General features: G+C 34.8%; 1 long non-coding RNA gene across 2 annotated transcripts in view; it reads right to left on the bottom strand.

The window, feature by feature from the left end:
• The window catches only part of LOC114145219 (uncharacterized), a 176,834-nt gene that overhangs the window by 100,570 nt on the left and 54,716 nt on the right, over positions 1-21,548 (bottom strand). For both annotated transcript variants that reach the window (XR_003595635.1, XR_003595636.1), the window contains exon 4: positions 11,363-11,397. This is a non-coding gene — a long non-coding RNA (uncharacterized LOC114145219). The remainder of the gene's footprint in view (positions 1-11,362; positions 11,398-21,548) is intronic.

The raw sequence follows: 21,548 nt of genomic DNA, 5'->3' as shown, positions 1-21,548 counted from the left end.
CCAACAGGTGTGCATAATTTGTTAGATAAGTGTGTTTTCTATCCTTATGTCATTATGTGTGTGTGCGTGGAGCATGTGAGTGTATTACATTACCTTGTTTTCACTCTACCTCAGATATTCCAGTTAAACATTGTGTATTTTTTTGTATGCTTTTACAACACATTCGAGTGATGGGGTCACTCTAATATGAGCAGTTTTGACTTGAAGAGCATTGTTTTTGGTCTGATCCATCACAAAGTCCAATTTTAGAAATGTTCTCTTTACTTCTGGCTTGACCAATTTGTATTGCAAAATTTGGCCTGGATGTTTTCTATGGTGGCTATTCACACCTGCATTTCATTGCGGGTGATTTTCGCTTGGAGATGTGCTCTCACAGCTGGATAAGTGAAGCAGGGGTATGAAGGAGCATTTTTCTGCAGCTCACAGGAGGTAGAAAATGATAAGAAACTGGTGTTGCCATCTTATTTTTCTTTAAAACACACTGAATAGCAGATGAACCTCCTTATAATGTCCACAACTGATGTATCTGAAGTGAACAGCAGCATACAAATCTGATGGAAGGAAATAATCAAACGACTTCACTCAGCATTAACAGTTTCTCACTCCAGTCCAAGAGATTATTTATCACTGTAACTAGCAAAAACTAGCAAGTACCAACTAGCAAAAGAAAAGCTTTCAAGCAACACATTTTCAGCAGTTGCCTTAGGCGCTGATGGACATATTATCTTAAAACAAATGTGTTGTTTGCCCATCACATTTCCTATGTTATCATCAAGTACTTGACCAATCACATCACATCTTGGACATTGCAGTTCTAGAACTTTCCACTGGGTAAAACAGTCAACTAAAGCAATATAATGCTGTTATACTGCATGGAGTAAAAGTTGGTCAATAGGCTGAACCAAGAACTGTCATTTTTAACTGAGTTCTTTACCACTATTGGTCTTCAGACATCTCCAAGTTGTGGTAATATATGTTAGACTAAAAGTTTAGATTAAATTCCAATTTCCAGGTGCTGTGCAGATGAGATATTAACAGATCAGGATGGTGAAGCGTTCACAAACAATGCCTGTTTAAAACAGTGTCAACAAACTAAGATGCTGATATTGGGTTATCTGTTTGCAGTGATGCTGAACTTGAAGGCTCTCCATGCAATATAGTCCTTAACAAAACCACAGAATAACATAAGAAGAGCATCAGTGACTTGATCTCTCTCAAAGGCAAAAACTGTGTTCAGTCAGTTCAAATCCTGAGTTCAAATCATTCCAAATACCCACTGATCCAATTAATTATTTACTGCAGTCTAATCAGTTAACAAAAGGCCATTCTCACCTTCCCATAGTGAAGCTAACACAATTTAATCAATCAATTTCTTTGCCTTCATTAAGCATTGATGAATATTTAAAATGTGGTGCATTGCTAAAGGTTCCTGTGGGTTTTATTCACATCACTATGATTGACCTATGTATAAATGTGTGACTCTTGGTGCGTGTGTTTGTGTACCTGATGTTTGCATGTGTAAGGAACATCACACTACTTTCTGTAAATGAAGTAATAGAAGGAGTTGAATGAAGGATAGAGTTAGAGAGAAATGCTATAAAACCAGAAAGGTTTAAAATGTCTGCTTCTGCATCCAACCTCAGGTGTGAAAGTACATTTCAGTTAAAACCTTTCTTTTATACCTTAACAATCCTGCCATGTTCCCAGACTGGAGGCATAGTTTCCTTTGCCATCAGTGTATCATGAAAATATAACTGCTGGGCAAAAAAGGGGATGAAAACCAGAAGAGATTTTGACTTTTTAATATTGCTACCTACTCTTCCTGACTTCTGTTAGTCTAACAAAACAAAAACACAATCAGTGCAGAGTATGTACCCACTTCTCTTTCAGGAGAAAACTGCTGAGAGTTAAGTATGTCTCCATAGCTACTATAAACAACTCCTCTAACTTGCATGTAACTTTCAAGACCTTTATGTCTGAACATACTAGCAGCCATGTGTAGATTGGTCAACCAGTCGCCTAATTTCTTACACAGCTCACACCAGTATGATGGGGGGCATTTATTTATATCTAAACATACTTGTGCACTGCCTCATGAACAACAAGCACATTTTGAATGTCTTGCAACAACCTTGGCAATGAAGGACTGAAGACAATTGTGGTTACATGCAGTCTCAGAAAATTAGTAGCACCCTGGAGAAGAAGTTAGCCGATGGCAGTGCCTGCTGACACAGCAGGCCAACGAGAACCACCCCCTGAGACACTCTGGAACAACATTCCTGTGGCGTGGCTTGTTTCACAGTTGGTGAGGCATTTGTGCACAAAGAACAAAACTACAGAATAAGAATTTACAATAGATCTAAAAACATGTTGCAACCTCTCTGAAATTTCTTAATTTCTCTAATCCAGTTTTGAAATGTCACATACTATTCAATTTGACCAGATAATTATCTGTGGCATGCTTCATGAAGCACCTATAGTGATCTGTAATTGTATTCACAGGTTTGGGCATCAAATGCTAGACTTACTCTGACTACAAAATGTATGGGATTTGTTAACTTTTAAAGGTTTAAATCACAAAATTAAAATGCTGAGAAATAGTGGCACCTCTCATAAGAGCTTTAAAATAATCAGCAAAGGTTGTGAAGAGTCAACTCCAGAAGGTCGCAGCAGCCCCCGGGGGATAGACATAAAGTACCATCATCGTCCGTAGCTGCCTTTCCATTGACCATATAATTGTGCAATTGGACATTTCCAAAAAAATTTGCTTAATGGAAATGTCAGTCTTGAAAAAACTTTTGTTTATAAGTTTTGGCGCTAGAATAATGTGATTTCTTGGACTTATCAAAATTGTTTAACTTTGCAAAATGGCAATGGAAACATTTGCATCATACATAGCATGATCAACAACTGGATGTTGCCACTGGCTCAAACCACAAAAGAGCCAGTGGAAGAAGTTGGAGGATGATGGCATGACATGTTTTTTCAAATGACCTATCACATGAACAAACTTATTCACATGTGATTTTAATTGCATTCTTTATTTAATGGAAACACCATGATTGCGAAATTGTTATTTTTCAACCTGGACAGAATACTGACAAAGTTTTGTGCACATTTGTAATGGAGCAAGTGAAGCACAGGAGCAGCAGCCCCTATGTCAAGAGGGACAAGGTAAGATGTACGGCACCAAGCCCAATTCTCCGACACAGCCACACCGCCACTTCTCTCCAGTAACAGGAGCATGAGCGCTATTTAAAGCATTTCTTGGTGTATAACAACAATGGCTGCTATTACAAGACATTTTAAATGAATTTTGGCAACAAGAACCTGCATTATAAATTAGGTTAAATGAAACCATGTAAAATACAACAATTAAAAAATCTCTCTAGATGTGTAGATTGGGAAAACATTCGAACAGTTTCTCAAGAAAAATTTAAAAGGTTTATTTCAGGTGTGCTTGATGCTGTTAAATTATCCTGAACATTCGACATGGAACTAGATTGCTTGCCTGACACGTAACTACCAAGAGTTTTGAAGAGAAGTCTTTTGAAAGAACAATCATGCTCCACTTAAATTTTAGTTCTAAAAAGGAGCACAGAAAAACATAATGACACACATTAATAGCTGACAGGAGTTACATATGGTGTAAAGTCGGACCTGCTTTTAGCCTTCCAAGCTCTTGAAAATATTAGAGCAGCTTAATGGCGAAGGGCAAAAATATCTATATTTTCCGTATACACATGCTTTATCCACCTTATTTCTAAGGTTCCTATATAAACTTGAAGTTTCCCTTCTGTTATTTCAGAGAAAACAGTTTGAGAGGGGCAGAAAATTGTGGTTTAATCATACAAAATCTGTTTCTATGTTTTTAAAATATAAATAAAACTATATTCTCTATAGTTTGTATATTTTTTCAACTCAGTTAAAATGAGAGCTGCCACAATTTGAAAAAAAAAATCACCTAAATTAAAACAATTAATGAATTTTAAATATCTCATGCAGCAAAAATACTTTTAAATGGAGTTTTGTGCAATCTGTCTGAAAGTATCAGATAGGTATGTTATGTTCACATTTATTTTTGCTTTGTTTCAAGCTTAATTTCAATAAATCTCTGCAAAATCAGTTCTATGTGAATTTCTCTATGTCTGTCCTGCAGGATGTAATTAAATGTCAATCTCTGTTTCTCTTTTCTCCAAGTTTGAAACATCTGTGTTAATTAGAAAAAACAAATGAAGATGGCATGAAGGGAAAAATGCTGTATAAAATACTGTAGGACATTTTGTGAGTTCAGTTTGTTTTGTGTGAAGCGCGTTCATCAAAGTGAACGGACAGATCTTCTGTCATTAACAAAAAATCTGATGGCATCCTCACTGATTTTCCTTCCATCTAAAGGGAACAAAACGTTTTCTGCTAAAACGCCTTTAGATAACGGGAATGTCTGTCATCTCAAGACAACATTCTGACAAACAAAATATTAAATTACCATAATAAAGATGTAGAATAAATAAAACCTGTATTTAGTTTTGATTGACTCATAAGATCAGTCAAAATGACTAGTTTATGCATTATCTCCTGACATAAAATAGTATTTAGGGTTTATTTCACACATGTTCACACACAAAAATGTATCAAATAAATAAGTTGTACTTCATAGCTTGGCCCACAGTAAGTTATTAATTTCTAGTTCTGCTTTTTCCTAAACCAAAATCACACAATTGCCCAGGTGAACCAGAAAATGTTGCAATTCAACCAAGCAAGTAGGGGGTGGAGTTTCTCATTATGGAAGGCTTGATGTACTTCATGTTTATAGCTTACATGCCGAGCTGAAAAGAGTCAGAAAAGAATGTTTTCACTCATTGTGAAAAATTTAACTCAAGAAAAGGAGAATGTGTTAGCATTGAAATCCACTCAGGTAAAGTAAAAAGTAACTTCTCTAAAATGAAAAGATAATTTTTTAAACCAGTGTGGTATGAACGTTATTAACAGACAATTAGTTGTTAGCGACTGACAACACTTCTGTCTGCTGAGAAGCAAGGAGCTGATATCAATGTAAGTCTAAACTGTTTTAGCTTTTCTTCCCAGGGAAACAGACCCTGAGATTCTTTAGTAACCAATCTTTTTTTTTTTTTACCATATTCTGTCAGTTTCATGCACTTTAGCCATCAGCTACGCAAAGCCTTTTAATAGCTTCTCTGCTATATGATGTTTAGGCTTTCCCTGGATAACCTGATTTGAATGTGACTCCATCCTTCTGTCTCGCTGGCTCAGTCACAGAAAACCTCGGAGAATTTCTGAAAGAAAGTGATAACATCTCAATAGCTTATTCCCCCTTTTCCACTAAATGCTGCAAAGCAGAAAAGTGTTTCTGCAGAGCAGCAAACCAAGAAGGAGACCTCAGGCTCCAAAGGATGACCTCGCACTGTAGTGAAGATAAGGATTTAGTTTTTACGATGGAGATAAGAATAGCTAAGAAGTTGAGTGTCACAAAAAAAACTAAAAGAAGAAGAAAAACATGATGACCTGAAGTAGAAATGGTCCAAAGAACTGATGCGTCATTCTTACCAGTTGTTTGTATATTTATTAATTTTCCTACTGGAATGTTTAAATTCCTTATATCCAATAGGTTTTGAGAAATGTTATTTTTGATCATATTTACTAATTTTTGTTAAACATTTTGAAAAATGAAATCTGAGATGTTCAGCAGCAAATTTGCACATGCTGAAAAATATGGTAAAATGTTATATATAAATAGATTTTTCAAGAATATATTTATAAGAAATATTTAAGAATTCTTTTATCTAAATCTTATTTGGGATTTTGGTGGGTCTGAATTTTTAACTCTAAGTAAAGTTATTTCAAAATTAAAGGTATTTTCAGTGTACTACAAAATATAATTAACTCAGTTTCATACAACCATCAATTGCAATGAAGAATATTTTTGGAATAGGCCTGTTTGTGACAAAAAACATAAACCAAAGAGCTAAGTTCCATAAAATCTTTTCTATTTTTTTTCCTACTTGTCCTTACTATGGAAGTAAAATGCGAAACTTTTAATAAGCTGGAGACATGTCAAGTAAGTAAAACTATCTTTATCTCAAATAGATAAAACCATATATTTTAATATAAATCTTATTATAATTTTCTATTACCCTGAAGTTTACATAATATGCCAAATAAAAATACTTTACACCTTTTTTTTCTCACTGTCTAAAGCTAAATCAGACCAAACGTATCTTGTTTTAGGTCAGTTAGAATAATTATTTTTATTTTCTAAATGCCAAATATAGACAAAAATAATAAGTCAGAAGTTTGGCCTGGGTCTTTCTGCATGGAGTTTGAATGTTCTCTCTGTGCATGCATGCATTCTCTCTGGGTACTCTAGGTTCCTCCCACTGTCCTAAAACATGACTTTTAGGTAAATTGGTCGCCCCAAAATTGTTCTCAGGTATGAGGGTGTGTGTAATGCTATGTGGAGCTGTTGCCCTGCGACGGACTGCCGATATATCCAGGCTGTTCACCACCTCTCGCCTAACAGCTGCTTCCTTGATTTTGCCTTCTCCTCCATGGTGGATATTGTTCAATATGCTGCATTTCCTGTTGCTATGATTCACACATATTAGCATGAAATGCTTTTTAAACACTGACAGATTTCACCTGGTTTCTTGACTTTTTTCCCCACAAGCTTTTCTTCAAGTGTTCAATTTTCACTTAATGTCTCATCCTGTTATTGCTTTCACCATGTTCACGGTTATTTTTTATTTCTTTTACATATCTTTTTACAATCTGTTTCCGCTTTTCTTATTGATGTAGTGTGCTTATTTTTCCTTGATGTTTCTAACTTCTATTGTGCTTACCTATTCTTACTCATACTTCAACAAGCTGTAGGTCCAGGGATCAAACAGCTTCTCTGCCGCTGAGCTGCACCACCATCCCCTGTTGGGAGACTGCGGATGGGAATAGCTGCTCATTTTTACAAGAAGGACAACATGATGGTACATTTCATTCCATCTGTCAAAAGGTTGACTGTAGTGAGTTCAGATAAAGGAGGAAGACAATTTTTTTGTGTTTTTCCACTTGACTTTTAAATACTTAATAATTACAGAGGTCTGTGACACAGGCCTGGCTAGTTTGCCTGGCACAGGATCAATAGTGGCAACTTTAAACTGTGCTAATAAAATACTGCTGTGATACAGCTGGATGAAATGGGCAAAAAAATACATAATATTTCAATAATTATTATGATGTAGTTTCAAATTAGAGTCTAGTTTCAAATAATAACCATAGACATTTATTTTTAAAATGTTAATAAAATAAACACTGTGATGTTATTTCACTTTATCTTCAGCTGCTGCTAAAGATAATTAGTTGTCCTGGTATCAAAGTGTTACTACTTGATGTTTTGTGTTTGTAACAAAACGGCTGAAAAGGGAAAGTTCTTGCCAATCTAACATCTCCATAACTCCAAGACTTCTCCCTAAGCTTCTGATTGGCTCAGGTAAAATGGTTTTGATGACAGTCACATCACCTCTACACTTTTCTGTCCAACACATTGCATAGTATAAATCATATTAATGTGGAAATTACTGCTGTTGACTGTAATCTCAATCCACAAAAAGTCTGGATATGCGGATGGTATTTGAGCCAATTTAATAATTCTGTAGCTGGTTTGATGCCTGAAGTGGACATATTGGTATTTGGACAAAAACAGTACACAATTTCCAGAACTGAAATATTTGCCAGCCATGGTAAAATGGCCAGAATGAACATGTGCAAACTCACGGAACAGCTCAGACATGGATAACTTGGTCTCAGTTCTGCAATAGATGAATGTATCTCTCTCACTCCCTCTGCCCAGACTTGAGTGTGAAGAAGGACGAGAATTACATTATACATTCCACAGACTTCTTGCAAATATAGTTTTGAGTTATTGATTCCCATTTTGAATCTCACAAAAGATCCCTGCTTTTCTGTTTGCATGCAGCGTTTTAGTCATAGCCAGGTTAGACCAAAAGAACAACCTCTCACCCGTGGCTGAATGTGTAATGCATCCTCTTCTGTAAAAAAAACATATTTTTGTTTATTTATGTTCTTGTTTCTAATGAAGGACAATAGTGAGAAATGGAAAATTTTGCTTTCATCCAAGCCCAGATCCAGCTTCTTTTGCCCATTTTGTTTTTTTTGTTTGCATCTCATTTATTGCACAAAGTTGAGTTCAGGTTTTCTCTTCTTATTTACGTTTTCTACAGACATTTCAACAATGCACCTGATTACCAGCAATAGCTCGTACTCATTTCTTACCATGTAACAGCAAAAACTTGGACTTCTGTACATACTTGTACTGCCATTTCAAAACTTAGAAATGTATAGAAAAAAAAACTGTTAAAAGCTAAAATAAAATGACAAACTTAACAATAACAAGTGTAGAAGTCAAACCTTAGGATATAGAGAACAACAAGTTACTAGTGCAGTCTTAAATTAGAAACAAACTTATGTTGCCATAACTGATCCATAGTCATCTCTTTGCAAGATGAGGTAAATATTATTAATAATTGACAGATTATTAAAATACATTTTCCACTCCACTGTTCATTTCTTTATTCTGTCTTTATACTCTTGTCTGTATCCAGGCAGACTTACTCTGAAACTTCCTGGGTCCTGAAAACGAAATAACTAATTTTCCACTCTCCACATTCATCATATTACTACAACATAGGATTAAACTGGTCAATTATTTTAACATAAAGGCCTTTATATATTTCAAATGGAAAAAGAATATATAATATTCCAGAAATATACAGGAAAAAAGTAGCTGTTTCAGTCAAACTAATCCTCATTTTCTTTGGGTTTTGCGGGTGACCAGGTTCAGTCAGGAGATTAAAAGTGAACTAAGCTTTAACTCCTTTGCATGAATAAGACTAAAGGTAGAAAAGATTCTCAATAGAAATGCATGTGGGGCTTTTTTGTACAAGCATATTTAAAAGGGTTATTGAATGAATGTTATTAATCACTGAGCTTTATGGCATTTTAGTTGTACAATTCTTAATATTTCAATAATATGTCCAATAAAGTATTTTTAGTTTTTTAATGTATATCAATTTATATTTGTTTATTCATTTATATACTCAAGTTTGTGATCGTTGCTTCGATGTTTGTTTCAGTTCTATAAACATAAAAAAAAAATCCATGTTATCAATTTGTTAAAAACTTAAGTACCCAGTAGAATATGATCAATTAGAGTCTCAAAAACATTCAGAGTGCTTGAGTAAATATTAAAATTTGGAAAACTTTAGATCAGTAACAAATAGAGAAAGAGAGTGATGAAGGTATTTATTCAGTGTAATTTATACATCCTAGTTTGCTCTACTGTTCACTAGACTCCAAGCCTATTTTCATCCGTTTTGTAATCTGTACTCACTGAAGGACCGGTGAAATAATACACCCTGTGAAAGGATAACGACAAAAAAACAGCAGATAAAGCAAACAACAAGTCACATCACAACCAGATGAAGATAACTGCTGTAAAATCTATTTGAATAACTTTGTTCTCAGAGAGAAGAATTATATAAAACTGAATTCATGTCCTGCTTTGCAGTTTTTCTCCTGCCAAAACCAACACATTGTCAAAGCTGCAGAAAAAACTCTGTCTTTTAAAGTACTACTAACAGTAGTTTAAGTACAAGCATGTATTATCAGTGAGGTCCGAGTATTTCACACTTTCATAACAAATCGAATGAGTCCTAATTCAGATTTTTTTTATCCCAAAAAACATCCAATTTGTGCCACTTCCATATGTGATACTAATTTCAATATGTACTCAATAGTTTCAAAGCATCTGCAGTCAGAACAGTCATGTTGTGTGTTATCTAATTGACATGAAACATGTATCATAATTCTATATTAGAAGAGGCGAGTTGTGGTAAAGCCAGATGTATACAATGGCTAAAGGAAGTAGTGCTGACAGCCTTAACTTTATTAGTGCCAATACTGTCAGCTCCGACTACTCAAGAACTCTAAAATTGATCCATAGACAGTGGCATCCATTATTACTTCAGTAAACAGCGTGCTGCTTTGTGATGTCTCTTCTTCTGCGCATGCAGGTCGCTTTGGGGTCATAAACTGTTAACACAAACGTCTGACTGCGGCTGCATTTAATTAGTAGTAAGAACACCCGCACACAAAAAAAATTACGATTTCAGCAACAAATTGGAATTGAGTATAACGACCTGCTGTGTGAAGTACATATGTAAGCCAATCTGGGGGACATTTCTGGGCCCTCGACTGATTTTATGTAGTACCAAAAGCAGTTCAAGCGTGGTATATATTTGGCCCCCAAGCTCAGGCAATTCATACAGATGGAGACTGTTTTCTTAGCTAAAGCATTTTTCTTTCTTTTTACAGAGAAATTGCAACCTTAATAAGATGAAAACGTTGAGCACGACACTAAGTATCCACCTTTTAATTATTAAGCTTTTATGTTTCTTTTTAATTACATAATAAATAGGAGCATAAGTATCCAATGACTATTGCTCAAAAGAAGTGCACCACTTTCTGCAGTTAATTGGCATATTTAACTTGGTTAAATAAAAAAAACAGTTTCAAAGTAAGAGTGAATCAAATCCTAATATTGTCTCAAAACAAATGAGAAAAAAACACTGCCAAAATATCATCTATTTTTAAAATCAGAACGTCTTCCTTTAAACCTGCAAAACTCTTTTTAATGCTTTGGATCTAAAACAATTTGCAGATCCCTTACCCCAAAAAATACAAGTTTGTTTGTTTCAGATTGTATATTGTGTACTTGTTATTGACAGGGTAAAAAAAAACCCTTCTCTAAATTTTTGACTGATAATTTATAATTTTGTCACTTGCAAGTACTATCAACATAACAACTGTGGCAAAAAGTTTGGACACCGCATCAAACCGCATCATTCATAATACCGTCCCAGAAAAACTAAACAACTTTTAGAATTTTTTTTTTCTGTTAATAGTAAAATTACTGCATAAACTGTACTCCCAAGCTTTTTGCAATGTATTGGTTTCATTAAGACATTCACCAATGTGGAATGATTAAAACAAATACTAGAAAAACAAAAGCCAATGTATTTTCTGAAAGTTGATTTTAAAAAGTTTAATTCAAATGATGAGTATGTCTGTTCAGTGTGCCACATTTGTTACATCCAGAAACATATAAATCATGTAGACATTGACCACTTTTAAAATATCCCGATCATGAATGTTTCTCAAACATGTGCATGTGTGTTTGTACACATTTTCTAAAAACCAGACAGAGCAAAGCAAAGCAAGACCAGGAGAAAAGGAGAGCAAGAGAAAGAGAGATCACAGGTATTGATTTTCTTACTTTTAGTGGAGGTGAGGAGGCAGGCTGGGATTTACCTGGTAGGGAGAAAGGTAAAGAGTGGAAGAAAATGTTAGAAAACAATGAACACACATATCAAGTAGTAAGGTTTACTGTGGGGTCCAACAGTGACAGTGAATTATAGATTTCTGCATTGTAAAGGACAGAAAGAGAGAACAAGACACATTCGCACACACAAACATGCACAGTTTACTAGTATCAGTGATGGTTATGCAGATGTAGATGCAGCTGTTCACTTAAAGTCACTTTGTAAGTCATTTCTGGTATGACTACAATCATTGTCTGTGTGGAAGACCCATTTGTGAAAGCTTCAGCTTCCTGGCTGATGTTTTTAGATGTTCCTTAATGTTTCCACATAACGTTTTTGCTTCATTCTGCCATCTATTTTGTGAAGTTCAACTTGCCCTCATCCAGCAAACCCCAACACAGCATGACTACCACCACTCCATCTGACTTTAAAACTTCACAGTTGGGATGGTGTTGTTAGAGTTGTAAGAGTTTGCCTTTTTTTTCTCAAAATGTAGCAGTAGTCTTCATGGACAAATATTTACATTTTAAATTGACCACAGGACATGTCTCAAGAATTACAGCTGTGAGTCGATTGACAAACTAATTTTGCTTTATGTGTTGCTTTTGGAGTAGTGACTTCTCCCTGTCTGAGTGGCCTTTAGGCTCATTTCTTATATCTATGTCTTGGGTTTCATTATCAAAGATCTTTAGTAAACGTTTCAAATAGGCCCTTGAGGAAATCCTGCACCACCCATCATGATCACTGTTAATGATTTCAGTCCTCTATTTATTGACAACATTGAAGGTATTACAAGATAAATCAGTTTGCTTTAAATTTGGAGTTGACAACAAAGCAATGTGTGATTGACAGCCATGAAAACTTGAAATGACAGCTAATATATTTATAGATTAAATAAAAAAGGCTGTTAAATAAGAAAAGCCTTTCTTAGCTGCAGCAGTTGGTAAGTCATCTTCTCTCAGGCCAAGAAGCAATGCTTTAAATTTCCTGATGGCAGCATTCTACATCCCAGCAACAGTCATTTATGGAGACTGTCGCTTTTCATGTACATACCCCAACAAATGCAGTCCTGAGAACCTGCTTTGCCCCGATTATAACGCTGGTGGCAAAATTCTCCGATCCGCCCTTGGATTTTCATGTACTATTGACTGTGGAGAAAAGGTGTGTGTGTGTGTTTTGTGAGTCAATGGGTGCCAGTTCACCCCGTGCATGCCCTGTGTGTGTGTGTGTACGCGTGTGTTTGTGTGAAGAGCAGCAGGAGAGCAGTCTAAGTACCCTGAGGATAAAATATGTGAGAGGAGATAAGAGTAATACACAAATACCCCTGGATTAGGCTTCTTATTGTCACTGTCAACACTCAACTGAACACCCCTCCAATACATACATCCAACATGCAGACACACAACATATTATATATACATATATATATATATACATATAGTCAATGCAAATGATGGTCAGTATAATTTTCAAGTTATGAACTATTACAGTTTAAATCAAATTTTTATGAACAAAGCTCCCCATGAGAACAGTATTTTTTTCAAAAATACAAAACTCAAAATGAAAAATGTTCCAAATTATTATGCACAGCAGATTTTCTAAACATTTTATGGTTTATAAAGAACTGCAAATGGTCATTCTTTAAATGTGCAGCATTAAGTGGTCACAGGTACTAAAATCAAAAGCTATTTCAATCAAAAACATCTGAACAGACAGAGTTACATGTTAACATAGGAGCCCTTCTTTAATATCACCTGCACAATTCTTGCATCCATTGAACTTGTGAGTTTGTGGATAGTGTCTGCTTGAATTTCACATTTCATTTCATTTAAATAAATGCAACTTTTACTCGAGTGTGACATGTTTTTTTCCTTATTCTGATGCATACTGATGCAACATACTCTAAAGCAACTTATAGTCCTGAAAATATGATAATCTTTCATCCTAATTTCTTTCTCTGACAGCCAAAACACAAGGCAATTTTATATGGTTATCTTCAGGGCAATCAGACACTTGAAGTAGTTTCTTCCAATGGTTGCGCACACACAGGCTTACAATTATTTTTCAGTGTTTAAAAGAGAATATGAATAAGACAATGTGCTTTCTTGCTTTTATGAACTCCTCATGAACTCCTGCTTCCAAAGTGATTCAGTGTGGAACAAATATTTTCTTCTTTAATAGGAAACTAGCGTTGTACACGTGTTTCCTTAAAGAATACAGTTATACTTTATGATCATGTCCTGGGATTCTAAGTAAGCAGTGTTCTCTATCTTGTTAAATTGATTAGAAATTATGTTATACAACTGCCTCTGCCCCAGATTGTTTTAATCAAATTTCCACAAAAATATAATCTTCAAAGAAGTTGTAATTTGCTGGTGTAGATTATTCATGTATTTTTCCACAATGTCAAGCTGGACATAAAATAAAACATGAATAAATAGCAAAAAATAAGTACAATTCATGTTTAAACAGTGTGCAAAATGCCTGCTAGGAGTAATAATGTCAGGAAATCATCTTCTGTTTGACCTTTGTAATGTGAACTCTTTCAAGCATTCTTTTGGCAACATTACTCAATGAAGATTTCCATACACTTTATATGCAAAAATTCCACCCAAAATTTCAAAATGTTATCAAAATAACATTTTGATAAAGTTTACGTCTAAAGTCAGCCATTGGAACACTTTGATTATTTTCCTTTTTAGGATTTCCATTGAAGATTAGCTCCGTTCCGTGGATTTGTTGACCTGTTGTATGACTCAGTTTGAGCAAAACTTTGGATGTTGTACAGATGGTCTCACATTTTTCTTCAGATTAGTTAAGTAAACAGAGAAGTTAACAGTTTATTCAATAGCTGCAAAAACCAAACTTGGCTGCTGGTAAACAATGATTGTGCTGAAACCATATCCACTTTGTTATTATTCTGCATCCTTCCATTTATGCAGTTTTATCAGACATAAGAAAACCTAACCTGTGATGTGAACATCTTTTCAGCTAGAGGAAGTGTCTACTTCTTAATTCTTCTAAAAAAGCCACACCTGTTTAGTTTGTTTTTCTTAATTGTGCTGCTAAAAACTCTGACATAACTACAAACTAGAGTGTCTGAGATGGATGGATTCTTTACCTTCAATTCCAAAATCTAGCACCATCAGGCCTTCCAGATAACATCCTAATTAAGGCAAAAAGGTTTGCCATTTCAAAATGACAAAATGTGAAAAAATAGATTTGAGGAGTAATACTTTAGCAAGGAATGTATAATTATAAATAGCCCTGTTTAAGTATGCTGTGAAATGTTTATAGAGCTAATACAAAGTTTAAAAGGGGTTGTGTGGGTGTAAATATCTTATTTCTTTATATAAAAGTGTCTTTCCATCTTGTGTCCACAAATTGTGTGTGTGAAGCAGACAGAGACATTTACCTTTTTTGTCATTGTGTGCGACAGCACCTTTTGTATGGCTTGGCGTCAGACGCTACCCACATTATACAAAGATCAGGCAACTGAGTACAGAAAAAGAGTAAGATTAAGGCCAGAAAGATTTTCACGGCCCTGGTGAATGGAGAAGGGAAAGACAATGAGGACAACAAAGGAAGGAGTCAAGGGTAGTTAGTCTGAAACACAGAATAATATGGTAAGAACAATAAGTCCTCACTTTTCACATGATCTTAATGTTGGTAGGATATTGTTAAAATCAGCAACCGTTTATCCAAAAGTTCAGGACATTTACGTTTCAGCTCTTAATTATCACTAAACCAAGAAAACATTTAACTGAGTACAAAATATCACAGACAGGAATGGACATAAGATGAAGTAAGATTGAAAATCAAGAAATAAAAAAATGGGAGAATTTACAAATTAAAACTGGAGATAAATCACATTATAAAAAGAACAATGTTTGAATGTACATTAAAGATAGTTTTAAAATAGACCTGAGCTAATTATGCAGTTTATAAGTGAAATCTATATGTAATTTTTCTGTAAATGTAATATACTTACACTTTCTGGTAGAATATATTATACCCAGTACAGTTTTCTTAGTTTAAATACAACTATTAGAATAGAATGGAATTGAATATACTAGACTAGACTAGAATAGACTAGACTAGACTAGACTAGAATAGAATAGAATAGAATAGAATAGAATAGAAAACAAAAACTTCAGAAGGGAAATTCAGGTGTCCTACTATCCAGGCAAGTTTAAACAACAAAAAAATAGATACTAACAGAACTAAGAATAACATACCAAACAGTAAAGGTAAATTTACAGCATAAGAAAATGCAATTCTTGAAAAAGTCTAAGAGCTCAAAAATTCAGAGAAATGTGCACCTGGGCAGGATAACAAAAAGAATGTACAAAACGTGCATGTATACTTGTGCATAAAAAAACAGACTAGTTACAAAAAGTGAAAAAACTGTGCAAATAACATGGATGTATAAAGACAGCAATAGAGTCTAACAGCTGCTGGGAGGAAGGACATATGACAACATTACTTTAAGCATCTAGGATGGAGCCGTTTGTCACTGAAGGAGCTCTCTAGTTCAACAGTGTGAGTGGAATCTTTAGTAGAACTGTTCTGCAGCAGCTGCAGCATGAACTTGTAAATCACCATTGTTGATGTTATGTGTGACATGTGTGATGTGTCTGATGTTAATGTTTGACTAATACATGAGATGTGTTTCTGTTGTGCACACAAATATGTACGAGTGAAAATTTCACCCAAGAAATGTTAGGAGGACATTTTACAAGTACAAATGGCAGGTCATTCTATCAAATCATTTAAGCATCTGGATGATTTTTGACCTCGGTTATTGAATTAATAAAACCGTAGAACATGCTCTGAACGGTAGAATGCTAATTTAAAATCCAACACATGTTCAACTATGTTTTGGATGAAGTGGATTTATTTTCAAAATCCCAAAGACATGAATACATGGTAATTCACAAACTTTTGCAGTGACTTGTATGTTCTCATTAAGAATTAAGTGTTATATGGAAATGAGATGCCCTGCTGAGACAACCTCCTTTTTTGGCCCAGTCTTAAAAGTAAAACATCTGTAAAGTTTCTCAATCAGTTCAAATGGGTACATTTATAGATCTCTGGTAGTTGGTCTTTAAACACAGCGTGTCGTCATGGGGTTGCAAAAAATAACTTTAGGTGCCCTATTTAAAGAGATCTATGTTTTTATATGTTAAAACTACGCACAATACATTTGAAGTTGGACTCGAATTACATGGAAAATCATTACAGCAAGTCTAACTAATTGACATTAGTCATGGTTTCTGTTTAAGCTTTCTTATTTCTTTTGCTTGTTTCTTATACTTGCATTTTATTTCATCGTTTAGAATATGCTCAATTTGTCTGTCTTATTTCCTGTTCCCTTTAGAACAGCGTTATGCATTCTAGTACTCCATTAATGCTTTTGATTGTTTTTCATTTGTCTAATGACCATGTTCTGTTGCATTTCTTTTTTATTATTTGAGGTGAGTCAACGGAGGCTCGGTATATGGAACAAGACAAAGCATACTTTAGACGGTTTCAAAACAGAGAAGCTGTTCTTTGTCAAAAAACAAAGATGCATGCCAAAGTTAATTTTTTCCCATTCACACAAACAACTTCAGTAGTCCCGTGAGCCATCTTCAAATAAGTGAATTCTTGAGCAGTGGGATAGGTATTTCTCAAGTCATCTCTCTGAAGCAGAGATGAGAAGAAGCCTGTAATATTCCTCAAAGAAAGGCCACAAAGGAAAGTGACTTGATTGCTATATTGTGCATGCATGCAAGTATGTGTGTGTGTGTGTGTGTGTGCAACTGTATTTGTGTAAGAAAAGGTGTCCTTGAGCGGCTGGATGGTGAGATAGAAGGCATTTGTTTGAACAGCCAAAAACAGAGGGAGCAACACCACAGGGGGGTTGAACACATCAGGCCAGTAATAGTGAACCTACTGTTGTGTATCCGTGTGTCTTTGTGTGAGATTCAAGTGCAGAGGAGACATTTGAGGAGCCTGGATTTCATTGCATAGTCGCATTTTCAAGTTCATATTAGTGACCAGAAGAGGAAAGTGGAAAAACAAGAGAAAGAAGGAAGGAACATCACAGAAATGGAAAAACAGAGATAACAACAAAGAAGCAATAGGAAAAGAAAATTATATAGAGGGCCCCTTGGAAGGAGATGCCATGCCCAAACAGATGCCAGCCCTTATACTGTGTGTGTGTGTGTGTGTGTGGGGGGGGGGGGGGGGGGGGGGGGGGGGCTGACTGTGTGCAGGGGTGCATGGGCATGTGTTTGTGGGTGTGTGTGTCTATGCAATCATCCTCATGCTGTTATGAGCTCATTACACCAGTAGATCTGAGAAGATTGATGATGATAATAGAGATGATGGAAATCTTGATGATAATGACAATCATAACATGAACATTACCTGCCAGTCTCAGACTCTTTACTTCTTTTTTAAATATAAAAACTGCTGTCCATTAGCAGGATCAGACCTGTAATGTAGAGAAATTGAACAGGCAAATGATTGGATTAAAGATGATTTTCTGTCCCTGAATGGTACCAAAACTGTCTTGATGGGTTTTTTACCCCAATCAGACAAACAATTTGTAATTTTCTTGTGCTAATTGATTATAAAGAAATACAAAAAGTGAATGATTTAAATTATCTGGGAATTCCCAACTTGAATTTGAAGTTCATATTGGGAAAGTTTCTAAAACTGTAGAAATCAATCTAAACTGTTTCTAAGATTAATTTTGTCTACGTATGCTGCTAAATTATATTTGCATACTTTAATTTTGCACACCTTTCCTATTGTGTAATTGTATGGGGCCAAACTAACCAATCAGTGTTAAAGTCTTTGATAAAGTCTTGTTCTAAGCTTTAACAGTTTGATAAGGGGGTTTTTTAATCTCTTTTAAAATTAACTTGTAAATGTATTGATAACCAAGTCCCAGAGGTTATTAGTCAGGTGATTTAAAAATCATCCACAGCAGTAGTCATAACAACGATGTAAACAGAAATTGTAATGCAGTAAAGATGCCAAACATCATTTGAACAATCATCTTTTTTTTCATTTTAAGACCCACATTTGAAATATGCAGTCAAATAATTGACTATCCTTAAAACTTCTACAAAAATTAGCTCAGAGAAGCTCGTCATGCTTACAACTTCATTGAAGTTTTGTTTTACTATTTTATAAAACCTATTTTTTAAGGCCAACCTCTAGAGTGTATTAAAGTCTTATTCTACTGTTATGTAGATGTTTTGTTGTATTATTATTTTAAAGACTGATTTCTAAAATCCTAACTGGGAGCTGTGTCTGTAAATTAGTCTTTGGCCAGAGGGCCTATAACAGTTTTCTTTAAATGTAACATTATGTCTTATATTCAATTAAAAATATGTCATCACTCATGGGAGAATTATAAATTGTAACTAAGTTTTGCAACTTTCTTCAAAGTCATGGGGATCCTGTGGGCAGGAAGGATCTCCTATGGTTCTGAAGAAAGCTCAGATTGAAGGCACTCTGTTAATGGATCACAGTTTCATTTTTTAAAACGATGCTCAGTGTTGTCCATCATGTTCTTCATGCTCTTTATGACTCATCCTTCTTTGCACAATCATCTCCACATGCTCCAGAGCAGTCAACCGAACACAGCCAGCCTTCTTTATCAGGTTTTTGAGTGTATATTTTTAAGTCTGACTCATTATAAATCATCTACCTCAACAGAGTATGGCAGAATAGATTGCATCGCCACAGACTTCTTGCTACAAACACTGAAGGACTTAAGCTTCCTCAAGAGGTACAGTCTCCTCTCTTACACACAAATTCACTGTTGCATCTCCAGTCTGTTTAGTTATTCAGCTGAACCCCAAGATATTTATAATTGTTATAGTGTTTAATGTATAGAGTTTTAAGTATTCCTGTTTTTTCCTGAAATCTACAAAAGTCTTTGTTGAAATATGAAATGTAAGGTAAACTTACATAGATGGCAATGTGCTGGTTTGAGAATTAAATAAGTATGTCCTGTTAACCAATTGTCTCTTAGTCATGAGCTCAAGAATGGTGAAAGGAAATGGTATGTCTGAAAAAGTTTTACTTTGACTCATTTGAAAACAAGCCAGCTTTGCTTTAAGGTAACATTCTTTCTTGCTTTCACAGCATTGCATGTTCTGTTTTCTCTATATATTTTGCTGAACATAGCAGTGGTGTTTCCCCTCAAATTGTTCGCGATAAAAAGAAACATAGGCTGTCAAAAGGCTGATTAAAATCACATTGCAGGAATGATTTTTGATTTCTTGTACTGCAACAGAAAATAAATCTTTTATTTTTCAGTCAAGCTGTTGTTTTTCCCCAAATCATTACCCACAGTTAGTATAAGTACTATAAGTAACTTTTGGAGTACAAAAAATAAAGCGAATTTAAAACAAGGGAGAAAATGTCACTTTACATGAACATATTTCTGTCTTTATTGACAGAGGCAGTTTATTTCACTTAAGATTATTCCAAGTTTATACATTCATTAGGCAAATAAATGTATTTTTAAGCTGGAAGAGCTTCATTTTAATGAATAATTACAATTAATAGTTTATTAGAATATTGTTACTAAAGTGCCATCTCATTGTGCTACTTTTCTTTGCTTTTTAGACATCTTTCAATAGTAACCACATAATATTTGACAAATTAGTTTAGGCAAAATGTATTTTTGAAGTTATTAAATGGAAACTCTGTTCATCACTTCCTTACTACTGCTGTCAACAGATTTTCTAACAAACAAAAATTTAATGATCATAAGCAACAGTTACCTATTGGAAAATTCACCAATATAGAGTATATTTAGAAGAGAGTTAATCAATTTTTTAAATAAACATTTTTAAACAATTCAAATCGAGTATATCACCATGGGAAGAAAAGAATGGCAGAAAATAAAATTTAAAAATGGAAAATGATCATAGAAATGCCACAAATTGAATAATAAAAAAAAAATCACTAAATCAAAATAAAATAAATATTTTGAAGTGGTCATCGAAAACCAGCCTACAAACCTGAACCAGTTACTCCAGCTCTGTCAGAAGGAATATGTCAAAAATAATAGGAACCCTTAATCCTGCATTTTTTTTATTAGTCTGATGTAATATTTACTTCATTTCTTTACTTATTTGAACCTCCTATATGTTGTTTTGGCCTCCACTGCTAAATAAAGCTGCAATTAACCTGCTAACACAATGTATTGTTTTATTATCCTTTTATTTTGCTTCCATGGATTTCACAGTGATGTGGATACCTTCTTGTTACCAACACACTGAGGTAAACTTTACAACTCTTAAGTTATAAACTTAATTCGGGGGAATTACATTTTTTATGGCTTCCAACTGCTAAAGTTGTTGAATAAACTTGACTAAACCTGCTCTAATATTGAAACCTAGAGTGAGGTTTCACCCAAAAGAAAAACTTTGACGCGAGACCAACAAACATGGGGAAACACTGACGGGAAAGATTAGATAGAAAGTGTAAGTAACATTTCTTCTACCTGACATGTCTCTTCTACCTGTCTCTGGTAACACATACTTGGGATATAGACTCAGGTGAAGATGGGGACGGGCAAAAAGACAGAAGATAATGACAGTCTCCCAGGCTCACACATTTCCCAAGACAGGTAGAGGCAAACAGATGGATAAAGACAACTGACAGGTAAGTATAACAACCTCACAAACATGACAAGATTTAGCTTGTCCTCTCAATAAGGACTCTAAAATAAAGATTGACAGAACATGAGAAAAGGGGCCTTGAGGAAAAACTTGTTTCTTGGTCTGCAGATCACATCATCATGTTAGTATATTTTAATAAAACGTAAAACCCGATAATGAAGTTTAACAAAATACATGCCTTGATGAAAGTGTTAATAACAATTTTGGATGAAAATGCCAAACTTACAGTCTCTAAATCTATGAGGTTTATAATTGGGACATTGGTACACCGCACTCAAGTTCTTCCACATGCAACTTGCTCATCTACGTCTTTATTGACTTTGCTTTGTACACTGGGACATAAATGTGAAAATCTATTTCCACATATTTGGAAGCAGGAAATTATCCAAAATATCTTGTTATGGTAAAGCGTAAAGAGTTTTGGCACTCTTGACTGAACTGAAAC

Source organism: Xiphophorus couchianus, chromosome 5 (assembly GCF_001444195.1).
Source record: "Xiphophorus couchianus chromosome 5, X_couchianus-1.0, whole genome shotgun sequence".
Classification (NCBI taxonomy): Eukaryota; Metazoa; Chordata; class Actinopteri; order Cyprinodontiformes; family Poeciliidae; genus Xiphophorus; species Xiphophorus couchianus.
Note: the sequence above shows the minus strand (reverse complement) of the source record. Positions and strands in the feature narration are given on the sequence as shown.